At 39.8% G+C, this 11,710-nt stretch overlaps 1 non-coding gene across 1 annotated transcript; it reads right to left on the bottom strand.

The window, feature by feature from the left end:
• Positions 1-7,729: 7,729 nt before the first annotated feature.
• Positions 7,730-7,836, bottom strand: LOC138834529 (U6 spliceosomal RNA). Its single transcript, XR_011374171.1, has one exon. It is a non-coding gene; the product is annotated as a U6 spliceosomal RNA (small nuclear RNA).
• Between the last annotated feature and the right edge of the window lie 3,874 nt (positions 7,837-11,710).

Here is an 11,710-nt window from a genome sequence, read left to right on the forward strand (position 1 = left end):
CTAGGAATGCATGGAACATTCCTCAATATATTACAGAGTATGTATATGACAGATAATTAGCATTTATCTAACAGTGGAAGCATGAAGACATTAAAATCAGGAATGAGACAAGGATGTCCATTCTCTCTACTACTCTTCAATAAGGCAGTGGACTTTCTAGCAAGAGCAATAAGCAAGAGAAAAACATAAAGGGGATCCAAATAGGGAAGATGTAAAACTATCCCTTTTTACAGATGAAATGATCCTGTATTTAAAGGACCCTATAGCTTCCTCCTTCAAGTTACTAAAGGTGATGCTAACCTTCAGCAATGTAGCAGGGTATAAAAACCACAAGAATCAGTAGTTTTTCTGTGTTACCATCAATGGGAAGATCCATGCTGAAATCCAAAATACAACCTCATATATATTAGCCTTAAAACCAAATCAAATCTAAACTAAACAAAAAAACAACAACAAAACTAGGAATTAATTAAAGTAAAATGTGAAGGACCTCTATTGTAAAAACTTTAAAAATCTAAAAAGGGAAATTAAGGAGACTCAAGGAAATGGAAAATCTTTCAATGCTCCTGGTTGGAAGAATTTACATGATGAAACTGCAATGCGGCCCTCCAAAAATTGACAATGCAATAGTCATCAAAATCCCAACTATATTGTTCAATAAAGTAGAGAAAGCAATCCAAATTTAATATGGAATTACTAAATTATAGATGAAACAGAAGGCTTAGAAATGAATTCATATGGAATTACTAAATTATAGATGAAACAGAAGGCTTAGAAATGAATTCATGGGCCTATCATGATTTAACACACACACACACACACACACACACATACACACACACACACACACACACACACACACACACACACACACACCACACACACACAAACAGTGGAATTCTACTCACCCATCAGAAATGACTTTTCACCAGTCTTAAGGAAAATGAAAGGCTTGGCAAAATTATACTAAGAGCAAAGAGAACAGAATGTAGACTCAGAGCAATATAAGTTTCATGGATTCATTCATTTATGTTAGCTAGAAGGTGCCCACAAATCTACAAGTAAACAAGACTGATTCTACCTCGTCCCAGTTAGAATGGCCATTATCAAGAAAACTAACAATAGCAAATGCTGACATGGATGTAGCCAATTGGGAACTCTATTACACTGTTGGTGGGAAATTAAACTTGTTCATCCACCGTGGAATGCAGTATGGAGTTTACTGAAAAGACTAAATATAGATCTTCCTTAAGACCCAGTAATTCCCCTCATCAGCAGTAATTCAATAAATAACAAGCAAGCTCACATGAAAGCTATCAGCATAACCATGTTCAGGGCCCAGGCCCAGTGTTCAAGGACTGGAATAAAAGTTACCACTTCTGGTATTTGTTTTTAAAAATATGAACTTTTGACATAAGAAACCAAATCATTCTATTTGCAGTAGCTAGGCTAGGACTTAAATGTTGTGGGTGATAAAATGGCTTCTTTGTTGAATGTTAGGAAAAGATGTAGGCAGTCCAAGAAAAGGGAGATTTCTTTTGTTGTTGGTCGAGGGGCTTGGAGTCTGGGCTTGGGCACTGTCCCTGAGCTCTTCAACTCAAGGTGATTTCTCTACCTCTTGAGCCACAGTGCAACTTCTGGTTTTCCTGTGGTTAAATGGAGATAAGAGTCTCTGGGACTTTCCTGTCCAGGGGGCTTGGAACTGCTGTCCTTAGATCTCAGCTTCCTGAGTAGCTAGGATTACAGTTGTGAGCCACTGGCACCAGACTAAAAATGGGGGGATTTTAGAAAAGAAAGTCCACTTCTTTACCTGTGTCTAAACCTCAGTTATCACTATTAGAACACTTCATCCTCAACTCATTTCACCAGACATTTGTAAATTTTCTCTTACTCTTTATGTAGGAATACTGCAGTCAATATCAACTCAGCTGTGGGACTGGATCAATTGTATGTTAATTGCTAGCACCTAAATCAAGAACTGTTACATCAAAACAAATGAACCACTCACTTGGAATAATTGTATTCTTTTTATTACAAATCTGTGCTTTATTAATTCCTAATGTGATATTGGACATCCTAACCGGGTGATGCCATTTTCTTTCTCTTCAGCAATTGTCCTTCTCCCACATGTGTTCAAATATTTAAGATTTCAAAGATTTCTATTGATAATTCATTAAGCTGACCTCTAAGATAATGTGCATTTCTGGAATTTGGTCTGCTGTCTTGTTCTTACATGCACAGGCTTTCTATGATTTATTTGTTCTACAAGGAATTCTACTTTCCAATCTTTGTGTGATCAATTTTAGTCCCTTTCATCAGTCTTTCTGACTCTCTCTCAGGAGTCTCATTTGAGTCTGTCTCATAAAAAAATATATTAGTTATCAGCTAAATGACTCTCAATTTCTGTTTCTGGCCTGACTTCATGTAGGCTGTGATAGCAACCCTGACTGGCTGTGCTTACTGCAGTGTTTTTTGTTTGTTTTGTTTCTGGTTTTGTTTTGTTTTGTTTTAGAGGTCTAGGATTACTATTCATGGTAGTAGCTTTTCTGGGCCCCTGTGATCCCCTGGCCTAGAGTCAATGAGTTAAGATGATTGCTAATTGTAGAATACACTTTGAATTATTACATTAATTCACAGAATTAAAACAGTAATAATATATTATTTGTTTAAATTCTGCTTCTCAATTTTACAATTCATGGTATATATTAGTAAAATTAGATTCACTTTCTTCTTTTCTATAGCTGCTAAAAGTAAAATTACATATTAAACATTCAGCATTAAGAAATCAATAATAAGTAACCTATTATTAAAATGATATAGTACTAAACTGTGATTTGAATTATAGTTCTAACAAATTGTGATGTAAACAACAATTAATAGAATTATGGGTAATATTTTTTTAAACTTACCAGCTTTTTATTTGTTTCCTAATTGTCTCATTTGTAATTTTTGGTCCAAGCTGTCTCTTCATCCTTATTGTTTAGTTTTCTATTTTATCTCTACTGGTTTGTATGTTGTTTTCCCTTTTTAGTGACTGACATGAGGCTGAAAATCTGTATGCTAGTTAATTACTTCCTATGCTAAAGTAAAATTATTATTCTCCACAGCTGTTCTACTCTTTGTATAGTATTTTCCCCAGTCCCATATCCTGTATTGCTGCTCTCATGTATTTTATTGTATTTTTATTGTGAAAATACCATACAGAGGGGTTACAATTACATGGGCAAAATAATGAATACATTTCTTATTAAGCATTGTTGCCTCCTCCTTTGTTTCCCCTTCCCATCCCTTCTTTATTTTACTTTTTATTTAAATTTTACTGTCAAGGTAATGTACAGAGGGGTTATAGTTACATAAGTAAGGTAATGAATTTATTTCTTTTCTAATTTGTTATCCCTTCCCCCATTTTTCTCCCTCTTCCCTCCCAACAGCCCCTCCAGATTATTTCCAACATATTGTCTTCTGTGTATCACTGTTGCATAGGTTCCCCCTTTGTCCTTTGCCTCATCATTTTTTCCCTTTCCCTTCCCTAGTTCAGATTAACATATTTACAATAACCAGGGTATCAAAATCAAATACAGTGACTACAGGGGATACACCATAGGTGGGGAAAACACAAAAGGATAAAAAGAAATCACGCAATACATTAAGAACAAAAACATCAAAGAACATGTCTTGGAGTTCATTTCACTTAGAATCACCTTATACAATCATATGTATAGAGCTATAGGGCTATTCTGCTCATTTACTAAGATTATCCTTGATGTACAAAATAATGCTCCCCTATTACTTAGTAATCCCACTGGTGGGCATTTAACCAGGTGGCCACAAGCAAGGCCACATTAAAGCTACCAGCAAAATTATGTTTATCACAGTATTATTTACCATAGCTAAGATATGGAATCCATCCAGATGCCCCTCAGTAGATAAATGGATCAAGAAAATGAGACACACGCGCACACACACACACACACACACACACACACACACACACACACACACACATGCGGAATACTATGCTTTCATCAGAAAGAATGATACCACCTCATTTGTAAGGAAATGGAAGTTCTTGGAAAAAATTATATTAAGTGAAGTAAGCCAGACTTAAAGAAACATAGGTCCCACGGTTTCCCTTATTTGTAATAATTAGTTTACACCAAGGATAATCTCATGTCTTATGTTGAGCATACAACATTATTGCTATATTGTTTGTTATTATTTCTGCAAACAGGCAGGTATATTTAAAGAATTATGTTCATCTTATCCATTACTGGAGGAAGAGCATCCAAAAGAGCAACCCCTACTAGGAAGAACAACTCCTACTTATTTAGCTTCATTCCTATGTAAGGCCAGTGTTGTCCCCTGTATCCTCATGCTGTACATTACAACTCTATACCGGTTCATCCTGTATATCTACTATCTTCTACATTGTGACCTAAATGCCCCAGCAATTCCACTTTGCTTTACTTTTCAAAAATTTCACTCTTAATATTTGAGGTTGATGTGTGTGTGTGTGTGTGTGTGTGTGTGTGTGTGTGTGTGTGTGTGTGTGTGTGTGTGTGTGTGTTCACAAAAATCAGAAGACAACATTTTTCCTCATTTACAATACATCTTTCAGGTCATTATAAGTGGTGGCTAATGGGAGAAGTCTCTTGCTATTTTAAGGATGAAACAGAAAAATATATTTGTGCATGCACCACAGTTGTTTATTAGTCTGTAGTTGAACACTGAACTTCGATTTATATCTTGGCTGTTGTTGTGAATAATGTGAATAACAATGAACTACAGATATATTTATGAGTTACCCAGAGAGAAATAATCAGATGATTGGTGGGTCAGATGATATTTCAACTTTGGATTTCTTTAGAAAACTGCATACTACTTTCTACAAGGAGAGTATTAATCTGTATTTTGACCAAGAGTGTAGAAAATTTCCTTTCTCCACACTCTCACCAGCCAAAATTATTACCTTTTGAGTTTTTTTTAAAGGGCAGGTATTTACTGTGTGCAATACCCAAGATGACCTCAGACCCAAATCCTTTTACTCCAACCTCCTAAAAGCTTCGAATTACAAGCCTTTACCACCACACCTGGTTCCTTTGATTTTTTTTGATAAGAGTTATAATAGTTATGAAGTAGTATCATAGTAATTTTGAATTGCATTTCTCTAATGATTTTTGTTTACAAAACATTAAGCCAGCATAGAAGTTGTATTAAACACAACTTTGTAAACCCACTGGCAATTTTCAGAGCTTTTTGGTAAACATGTCTATTCAGAAATTTTGACAATTTTTAATCAAGTTTCTTGTTAATCTCATCTTTAATCTCTGTACAAAATCAATAATTAATTCAAGGTAGTAGAAAGGAAAAAATAAAGCAACTCCTAACATTTTTCAGTTTTCAATAACATGATATTGCTTAAATCATTTTCTGTTAATGCTTGAGACTATATAACTCAATTTAGTTAGACCTTATACAAGGCTATGTATTTTATTTTACATTGATTTTTCTTTCCAAACCCTGCATGACTAATTTCCCTTGGTTTCTTTCTGTCTCATGTAGTTCAGATTTCAAACTGAAGAATAAATGGAAGGAAGCAAACAAAAAAAAAAAAATACAGTTCCTCTCATCTGATGATGCCTCTACAAGAATGAGGAAAGACCTATGATAGAATATCAAAAAGACAATTCATTCTTCTAGGTCTTCCTTATCTTTGTGATATAACTTAAATGATGTAACTTAAATGGAAGGAAGCAAACCAAAAACTTAGTTCCTCAAATCTGATGATGCCTCTACAAGAATGAGGAAAGACCTATGATAGAATATCAAAAAGACAATTCATTCTTCTAGGTCTGCCTTATCTTTGAGATGTAACTTAAATGATGTAAAACACAATATACTGCTCAGATACTTTTGTTTTATCAGTTTTGTACATTTTCTTTTGGACTTCATCTCAGTCTACAACATTCCTTCATTATTATGTGCCTGATATTTTTACACTAACAAGACTTAAAATAACCAGTTTGATTTACAGCATGAGAAGTTATCTACCCGGCTTCACTACATGTAATGGTTTCTGTAATACTTATGACATTCTATTTAGTATTTAAAAAAAACTTCTGGCTAAACTCAAAGCTCATTCATAGAAGTTTATGTTAAGTATATTACAAGTTTTATTTCTCTTAATTCTTAAGATAACATTTGCTATAATGCTAATGTTATTAGTATTTTAGTGTTGGGAAAAATTATAATTAAAGGCACTAAGTGCATGGCCCAAAGACACACAGTGAGGAAGGAAACGAGTCAAAGTTTCCAAAAATCTTTCAGCAATACACAAAGGGTAGGTAAATTCTTTCCATTCTCTTACACTCTCAATTCAATATTCATATTGTCCAAGAAATTATAGCATAGCAAATATTGTCCATGGTGATTGTTTTCTATCACATTTTGTCTCCAACAGAGACTATGTTGGTGACATTGGGTTATCATGCACAGAGCTGAGCTTCTAAATTGAGGTCCAAAGAGAGACAAATTTCTTCTGTCCTACAGTTCCAGTTTCCTTTTTTAAAAAGTACCAAAACTTTTAAATATCATCACTTACTGTCTTTTAAGAATCCAAAAATGAAATAAATTCACACTTAATCAATCCAAAATGCTTTAAAAGTAGGAGATAATAAAACAGGCCCCCATGAAGTAAATTTTCTTCTACTTTTAAAATTATTCTGAAAGCCTTGTATTGGCTAGTCACATCTGTAATCCTATCTACTCAGGATAGCTACTCAGGAACCTGGGATTTGTGGATAACAATTGGAAGTCAATCAGGGTCAAAAAAAAAAATTCATGAAATTATTTTTCAGACTTTTTAATGAACTAGCAAAGACCCAGGAAAGAAGATGTAGCTCATATAGTACCTCACCAACCTAGAGAGGAAAGGCCTAGCAAGACCTTTAAGCCCTGATTTCAAACTCTGAGCATACCAACACACATACATGCACATGCGTTCACGCGCACACATTTTTTCCCTTCCCCTCCCCAAATTAGAGAAGCGTACATAAAAGAGGCAGATGCACCAACTTCAAATACAGAGAAAACAAGGGTTATTGAGTGGGGGAGGAATATACAAAGAAACAAAAATTCACATCGCACATTATAAGTACGTTAGAAACAATAGCAAGAAACAAAAAACTACTTGTTTCCCTATCGTGGGGTTCAATTCCCTTAACGTTATCATATCTGTTCATATGCACATAGCTTTTGACCTTGTCTGCTTACCCCAGACATATATTCGTTATTGAAAATAAGGGAAATCATGGGACCTGTTTCTTTAGACTTGGCTTACTTCACTTAATAAATTTTTTTCCAAGTCTTTCCATTTCCTAACAAATGGGGCAATGTCATTCTTTCTGATGGAGGCATATAATTCCTTTGTGTATATACACCACATTTTCTTGATCCATTCATGTAGTGGGGACAGCTGGTTGGTTCCATATCTTAGCTATGGTAAAAAATGCTGCAATAAACATAGTTTTGCTGGTAGTTTTAGTATGGTCTTGTTTGTGATCATTTAGATAAATCCCCAAAAGTGGGACTGCTGGGTCAAAGGGGAGCTTTATGTGGAATCTTTTGAGGAACCTCCATAATGTCTTCCAAAGTGGTTGAACAAGTTTACACTCCCACCAAGAATGTTGTATGGTTCCCTTGTGGCCACATCCCCTCCAGCATCTGTTGTAAAAATATGGAACGCCCCACGAATTTGCATATCGTCCTTGCACAGGTGCCATGCTAAACTTCTCTGTATCGTTCCAATGTTAGTGTATGTGTGGCTGAATTGAGCACAGAATATTTTTTATATCAGAAGTGCAATTGTGGGGGCTGAGAAGGTGGCTCAGTGGTAGAGCGCTTGCCTTACATGCATGAGGCCCTGGGTTCGATTCCTCAGCACCACATAAGCAAAAAGAAAAAAGCTGGAAGTGGTGCTGTGGCTCAAGTGGTAGAGCATTAGCCTTGAGCTGAAGAGCTGAGGGACAGCGCCCAAGCCCAGAGTTGAGGCCCCAAGAATGGATCCCCCCAAAAAAAGTGCAGTTGGATTTTATTAAACTAGACAATTCAACAAAAAATAAGTTCAAAAGAATTGTCATGAAATTTTAGAACCATAAATTTCTTACATAAGCACAAATTTAAGAATAAAGTCAAGATTGACATGTCAAAAACAAAATATTCCCAGATATTTGTTGTTCAAGAAATGTGTAGGAGGAGGATTCAAGTATTCTATACAAGGCACCTGTCATAATGAACATTGCACCAAGCGTTGTTTGTTAAAATTTTTAATGTATTAAATATATTTAATTTTGGGAATTTGTTTACATATGCCAAAATTAGGACTGTTTGTCAGATATAAAACTTTTCCATAAAGTATTTAAGATTTATGGTAGTAGACATATACTACTAAGTATGTACATTTCAGAGTTTCAAGAAACTTTATTAATGAGAAGTTGCAAAGTTTTTGTGTAAAGAAGTAGAATGAAGTGTTAACACTTTGTTAACTACATGGTCTGTTAAAACTTTAGGGCTTCCTCAGTTTATAAGTTAATGAGGAAAAATGATGATATAAGCCATAAACAAATAATGAGAAGAGCCATAAATAGTAATCTTAGTGGGTAGCTTTAAAGACTACTCATATTCTATAAAACTCTTGTTGAACATCACAACCTCAGTCAGTGTTAAATGTACAGAATTATGAGCAAATAATAAAATCTAATATGTAGTACACTTCAAATAGGGAAAACAGTCATAATATTTGCTTTTTATTTTATTAATTATTAACATTTAATTATTGTTTTGTTTATTTGTAGCATTGTTTTACTTGTTGAAATATAGTACAACTTTTTTGGAGGGGTTTGGTCGTGGGGCCTGGGCGCTGTCCCTCAGCGATTCAACTCAAGGCTAGCGCTTTACCATTTGAGCCACAGCGCCACTTCCGGCTTTTTTCTTTTTGCTTATGGGGTGCTGAGGAATTGAACCCAGGCCCTTATGCATGCAAGGCAAGCGCTCTACCGCTGAGCCACCTTCCCAGCCCTAGTAAAACTATTTGTAAATCATCATTAGGAGGTACTTTGAGAAGGTTACTTGGATGGCCAAACCAATTTTTATAGGTGCATATTAATTTACAAAGAGGAAAATTAAGAACAAAGTATTTATTTAAAAAATTATCAAATAGAGTCTGAGTCAGAAGTGTTGATAAATGTCCACACCTAAATTTTTTTTTTTTTTTTGTCAGTCATGGGGCTTGAACTTTGGGGCTGGGCGCTGTCCCTCAGCTCTTCAACTCAAGGCAAGCACTCTACCACTTGAGCTACAGCGCCACTTCCAGTTTTCTGGTGGTTTTATTGGAGATAGGAGTCTTACCGTCTCTCCTGCCTGGGCTGGCTTTGAACCGCGATCCTCAGATCTCAGCCTCCTGAGTAGCTAGGATTACAGGCGTGAGCCACCAGTGCCTGGCTTACACCTAAAATTTTATCCCTAGGCTGAAGCAGTGGTATTACAGAGTTGAGGCCAAAACAGTGATAGACTGTGTTTTGTTCTTTATTTTGATTTTGTTGGTCATGAGGCATGAACTCTGGGGCCTGGGTGCTGTCCCTCAGCTCAAGGCTAGCGCTACCACTTGAACCACTGCACCACTTCCATGTTGTTTTGCTTATGTGGTGCTGAGGAATCAAACCCTGGGGCTGATGCATGCAAGGCAAGCACTCTACCACTGAGCCACCTTCCCAGCACCTGAGAAACTGTTTTAAAATATCATCTAAACAACATTTGCTTAAGATAGCGGGGCAGGCGCGTGATGGGGCGGAGCTGGTGCGCCAGTGGGCGGAGTCAACGCCTCAGAGGGCGCAGTCAGCACGCAATATGGCAGGGCAGGCGGCCCAGGGGGCGGAGCTGCCTCAGAGGGCGGAGCCAGTGCACCAGGGGGTGGAGCCAGCACCCAAGATGGCAGGGCAGGCATGTGATGGGGCGGAGCTGGCGCGCCAGGGGGCGGAGTCAATACCACAGAGGGCAGAGCCGAAGCCGCTGGAGGTAGAGCCCGTGCCCACCATGGTGGCAACCACACCCATATCCGGGCTTCGCCCGCCGGGTTGCGCGCCTCGCATGCCACGGCGTCGCTGCCACTGCTGCACAGCGCACGCACATCCGGGATTTCCAACGTCCCGCGCGCATCCACGCTGATCCCTCCCCCCATGCGACTGCGATACGGGACTGGAAGTACCAGTCCGCCCGGAAGTTCCCACAGCAGGCGGGGCTCGGGGAAGCCATCCGCCTGGCAGCGCACGCGCAGATGCACCACGGCGGAGACGCGGATGTCGTCGTTCACGTTGTCATGGACATCAGGCGTGACCCGGATGCGTGGCGCCCGCAGCTGCACGTGTAGGCACACGGTGGCGCGCCGGCCCCCGCCCCGCCACGCACGTGTACATGCCTGCGTCGGCACGCCCGTCTGGTAGCACCCGGAAGTGGGCGTCCTCCTGGCCGGAAGTGAAGGCCACGGGCTACGAGGCCGGCGTCAGCCAGGTCACTGTGCGCGACCCCTGGGTCACGGGGCACGTGAGGGTCACGGGGGCGCCGTAGGGGACGGAGAGCTCGGGGGGGGGTAGCGGGGCAGAAGTGGAAGTGGGAGACGAAGAGGAAGCAGGAAGTGAAGCAGGAAATGAAGGGGAAGCCAGAAGTGAAGCAGGAAGCGAAGGGGAACCAGGAAGTGAATAGGAACCAGGAAGTGAAGAGGAAGAGGAAACAGGAAATGAAGAGGAAACAGGAAATGAAGAGGAAGAAGGAAGAGACTGAGAGGAAGAGGAAGAAGGAAAGGAAGAGGAAGAAGGGGAAACATGAGAGGAAGCAGGAAGAGATGGAGAAGAGGAAGAAGAAGGAAAAGAAGAGGAAGCAGGAAAAGAATGTGAAGAAGAGGAAGATGGAAGAGACTTGGAAGAGGAAGGAAAGGAAGAAGGAAGAGACTGAGAAGAGGAAGAGGAAGGAAAGGAAGAAGGAAGAGATTGAGAGGAAGAGAACAGGAAGGGATGAGAGGAAGAGGAAGAAGGAAAAGAAGCAGAGGAAGAGGAAGAAGATGAAGGATGGTGAGAGGAAGAAGAAGGAAGAGATGGAGAGGAAGAAGGAAAGGAAGAGGAAACAGGAAAGGAAGAGGAAGAGGGAATAGAAGAGGAAGAAGAAGTTGAATGATGTTGAGAGGAAGAGGAAGAAGAAGGAAGTGATTGAGAGGAAGAGGAAGAAGGAAAGGAAGAGGAAACAGGAAATGAAGAGGAAGAGGAAGAAGGAAGTGACTGAGAGGAAGAGGAAGAACCCGCCCCAGGCCCCACCCCCCCACCCGTGGTCACACATCCGAGGTCTAACCTAGGCCCCAGGTCCCAGATCCCCACACTCCCATCATGCCTCGCGACCCGAACATCGGGGTCTCCCAGGACACCGGATGGGACGTGGAGGCGGTGGTGGGCAGTGCAGTCCTCCCTGGGGTCGGCGTCCTGGGTCACGGGTGTCACGGGTGTCACGGGAAGCCGGGGTTGCAGATAGGAGGCGCCTGGCCCAGCTGCCAAATCCACGCGCAGCCGTGCATGTGCGTCGCCCGCCGCGTTGCGCACCACGCACACGTACTCCCCCGCGTCGAGTGACATCACCGGATGCACGGAGAGCGTGCCGTTGGGAAAGGCGC

This window comes from Dipodomys merriami, unplaced genomic scaffold, assembly GCF_024711535.1.
Source record: "Dipodomys merriami isolate MVZ:Mamm:240054 unplaced genomic scaffold, mDipMer1.0.p SCAF_218, whole genome shotgun sequence".
NCBI classification, from domain to species: Eukaryota; Metazoa; Chordata; class Mammalia; order Rodentia; family Heteromyidae; genus Dipodomys; species Dipodomys merriami.